Source organism: Hipposideros armiger, unplaced genomic scaffold, assembly GCF_001890085.2.
Source record: "Hipposideros armiger isolate ML-2016 unplaced genomic scaffold, ASM189008v1 scaffold_1322, whole genome shotgun sequence".
Taxonomy (NCBI): Eukaryota; Metazoa; Chordata; class Mammalia; order Chiroptera; family Hipposideridae; genus Hipposideros; species Hipposideros armiger.
Genome location: NW_017732672.1, coordinates 185201 through 190116, shown reverse-complemented (window position 1 = coordinate 190116; position 4916 = coordinate 185201).

Below are 4916 nucleotides of genomic sequence, written 5' to 3'. Positions count from 1 at the left end.
TCTTTAACAGCAAGGTTGCCGGTTCGACTTCCACATGGGGTGGTGGGCTGCGCCCCCCACAACTAGATTGAAAACAGCAACTGGACTTGGAGCTGATGGGTCCTGGGAAAAACACACTGTTCCCTAATAAAGTTTAAAATATATATATCTGAAAGGATAATAATTGAGCCTATTTTCAATGAAGACTGAAACTTATATCTGATTTACAAAAAAAAGATGAACATAATTTTAATAAAGAAAAAGCTTAAATATATAATAAAAGAGACATTACATACATTCTATGCTATGAATATACCAAACATACAGGAATAATATATATTGAGAGAATATTAAGAATATCAACTAAAGAGATTGAAGTTTGGAACAGGTATACAAAAACCTGTATTTTAATAAAACTCCATATGTAAGTCTGATGTGCATCCTCAATTAAAAACCCTTGAAGATGCTAAATTCAGATTAAGAAGTATGGTTGTGGCCAAGTAAACATTTTAAATAATAACTAAAATTATGACCGATAACACTATAGTGCTGTTGCCTAATATTTTCAGGCAAAACACCACCAGGACTCTGATAAATAGAAACATCATGGAAACTGAAGGCATTGAGAAATCTCTAGAGACTTCCCATATAGCATACATTTTCTGAAAATTTTATATTAATAACATTTTGCTCATACAAATTTAACCAGGGGAAGGCTGAGCATCTCTTCTGATTGGACAACTCTTCCCATGCAATTCATCAATAGTAACATCAAATAAACATAATAGTATCTAGTATATCTCTTTTTATAAGGTGAAAAAAAAAGTCTGATTGTCCAGGGGACCTCTGGAAAATCTCAAAGATAGCTGTAGGTGCCAAAGATATCTTGAAAGCTATTTTATTTCATTTTACATTTAGGATTCAATCTTAGGTAGAACAAACAATGAAAAGTTGTCAGGATATTTGAACATGTAAGACGGTGATGAGAAATGATATGTAGCTATTCATAGAAAGTGACAATAAAATATTTAAAAATAAAAATATAAGGTAACATGATGATCATGAACCTTAGGTCTTTCATAAGTGAGATCACTTTGTTTTCTTAAATAATCAAGGACATAATAAAGTCAACATAAAGCACAGAAAATTATTCTGGTAAAACATGGAATCTTTTTTTATCTAGGCAGATTACACAGAATAACCCTTCATATTGTAGGTGAAGGAAATAAACAGTAAACCACTAAGTGTCTTGTATTGTTCTAGGCCCTGGAAATACAAAATGAAAGTGACATACACTAAACCTTCCAGGAACTAACAATCTCAATAAAGAAACAGATATGGCAATTTGGGGGGGAGGGGCAGAAATTGCTAGTTGACTATCACATACCCTTTCTGCCTGTTCTTTCTAAGGAACAAAACCTGATTTTGTTGCGGGTGGGGGCGGTGGAGATCCATGTGCCCAGATGAAAAAATGTAATTTCCCAGCCTTCCTTTCAGATAGGGGCACCCATGTGACTAAATATAGGGCAATGGTATGTTTGTGGAATGTTTTGGGTGAGGCTTCCTAGAAAGCTTCATAATTTTGTCTGTGTGTGTGTGTGTGTGTGTGTGTGTGTGTGCGTGTGTGTGTGCACATGCATGCACTGGGGTAAGGGATTAGGAGTGATGGTGCCTAAGAAGCTGCTAAGCTGGGAGGCCTTTTGCGTTATCTTCTTACTCATCCTTGCCCAAGATACGGATGTGATGGCTGGAGCTACAGCAATTATAATGTTACATTAAGGAAAACTTGAGCTAGGAAGGCAGGCTTGATCTTGGAAAACGTAGCAGAAGGATGAAAGGAGCCACCATAACAATATTGAATTGTCTACCTTTGAATTTATTTTATGTGATAGAAAAATAATGGGTTCTTAATGACAGCCAAACACAATTGCTAACTGATGCAACATATAATTTATAATACAGTGAGATACAAGGTCTAAAGGAGGTACATATTATATAAAGACTTATGAGTACACATTAAAGGAAAGGATGAGGGCCGGCCGAGTGGCGCGATGGTTAAGAACTGGCTTGGGATGCCAGAGGGCCCTGGTTCGGATCCCACATATGAGGGCCAGTGACACGACNCCCGCCACCCGCAACTACTGCAGTCCGCCCGGCGCCCAACCAGAGGGAAAGGGCGATGGGAATCCGCTCCCCGCGCCCCCTTCTGGAGCGGAGGAGGAACTGAACCTCCGCCCGCCGCCGCCTAAACGCCCTCCCCGCCTCCACCCGGCCAATCAGGGATTCCAGGTTCTAGAACGCTGGGCGTTTCACGCCATCCCCCTCCACCACCTTCTCCCCGGTGGCTGATGACTGAACAGCAAGCCGCAGCCCTTAGAAAAGGGACTTGGCCAAGGTCACACTGCGAGTGCGTGAGAAAGAATCCAGATGCCCTGGTTCCCAGCACACTCGATCACCCTGTTTCAATTCAACAAGTATTTATTGAGGTCCTGCAGTTGTGTGCCCAGCACTGTGCAGTGAGCTGTAAGGAAAATGGGCCAAGTAGAGAAAAATAGCCCCTGCTTCAGCTCTGATCACCTAACCCCGAGAATTCTACACAACAACCACCAGACTACTCAGAGCTGCTGGACACGTAGAGCTCTTTTGTGTTCCCTGCTGGAGCTCACATTATGAATTCTGCTTGCGATGCCCTGCCATTTCTCGCTTGCTAATCCTTAAAGCCCCAGCTCAAATGTTACCTCCTCGGTGAAGCCTTCCCTGACTTTCAAATGAGGCTTAGGTATTCCTGCCAAAGCTCCCATAGAAAGGGCACTTAACTTGTTCAACTTAAGTCAACTTGCTAGGTGTTAAATACTGTTTTTTCTTATCTCTTCTCTTTTCTCTGTATTCCAGACAAGTGGTTCCAGATCTTAGGCACGTAAATCATTTAAAAATATTCAGAGGAAAACACAAGATTGCCAATTTTCTTATCTTGCAAACTGAAGGAAATTTTTAAAACTACCTACTACTGTTTTATAAAAGGAAGCACGTTTTTGTATAATATGATAAGAACATAATCTCTCAATATAACATTAAATATATTTAGCTTTATGGAAAAGCTACATTGAACCTGTCAACAAAAGGTCGCTGCCACCAATCCAATGCCAACAAGAGTCCCCAATCTAGGGCAATGTGAAAGGAGGTACTTTATTCAAGTGTAATGGCTCCAGTGTTACAACTCAAGTCAGGGAATACAGCAGCAAGCGCACTTCCCCAGGGAAAAAGGGGAGGCTGACTTATATAGAGAGAAGTTTCCACCCCTGATCCCTGATTGGTCCATTTCTATGTAAATGAGGACTCCAAATTCACACAGTTTGATTGGTCCAAAAAGCTCTGACGTGGCATTACAGAGCTACCCTGATTGGTTGGTAAAGATGCAACCGAGGATATAGCTGCATAGCTCCAATTGGACAGGGAAAGTAGCAGTCTCATTGGTCGAAATACAATACCCCGATCTTCTTTATAAGATTTGGCTCAGATGGCAAGAACACAGTGCAGGAGGCTTGATAGCTTGGTTTGTGGCTTTTTCCAGATAGCGGGTGTGCGTGAAAGGCCTAGGCAAACAATGGCTGTTAGACTCTGAATTTGGGCACAGTTGTTTGCTAGACTCTGAATTTGGGCCCAGTTAGCCGCAAAGAGCTCTTAGCAGGTACATTCTTTCTCAGGATTGACAAGAGTTTATAGTCCATTCCTCAGCCAGGAGCCAATAGTGCCCATATTAAACCAAGGAAGTAAATATTATTCCTAACCTGAACAGTCTGCCGAACCAGCTATGAGGCCATTGTCCAAATTACCCAATTCTGATTTCAGGGTTTACTTCTGGAATTTTTAGTAGTATTAAAGATCTCAGAGAGATTTGCAGGGATGTAAGCACAACATTCTATGGTTAAAATAACCCAAATTCTCTCTCAAGACATCAATCTTATATCTAAGGTAGTTCTATTTTGAACCACTGCCTGTTCAATTTTACGAACTGAAGCAAGAAGTTCTATACTCTTAGAGACTACTATATTGTTTTCTTGAAACTGCTGTAACAATTTGCCACAAACTCAGTGGCTTAAAACAACATAAAATTATTCTCACACAGTTCTGGAGGCTAGAAATCTGACACCTAGCAAGATCACACTCACTCCAGGAGCTCTAGGGGAGAAGTGGTTCCTTACTTATTTCTGTTTCTGGTGGCTGCCCTAGCATTCCTGGGCTTGTGGCTTCATCACTTCAATCTTTACTTTTGTCTTCATATAGCTTTCTCCTCTGTTTGTCTGTCAAATCTCCCACTGCCTCATTCTTGTAAGGACATTAGTCTTGTTGGATTTAGGGTTCACCCCGATAATCCAGGATAAGATCCTCCTCCCAAAATCCTTAACTTAATAATTTTTGCCATATATGGTAATAGCCAGTCATTTGCCACATAAGGTAGTATTCACAGGTTCCAGAGATTAGGAGGTAGAAATATATTTAGGAGGGCTACCATTCAACCCACTACAGTGGCATTGTCTAAATAGCCTGGTCTTCTCTGAACCACAGCATATAGGAATGCTCTACTTTCTGGGCCTTTTGTAAGGCATGAAATTAAAAGGGCTGAGGAAACAAAAAAGAAATCCAGAATTCCTCCAAAGTAGTTAGCTTCAGTTCTTGAGTCAGAGCCACCCCACCCCCACCCCTTTTTTTATTCTTTCTTGAATTAAATTACCTACTGATCCTTTTTCTTAGAGGACAAACCATTGGGCCAAAGTGTGTGATATCAGAGTCAACCCCAATAAAAAGCCAATTCCCAAAGTTTTAGACAAAATATCTGGGAGCGGGGCCGGCCGAGTGGCGCGATGGTTAAGAGCTCGCTTGGGATGCCAGAGGGCCCCGGTTCGGATCCCACATGTGAGGGCCAGTGACACTGCCCT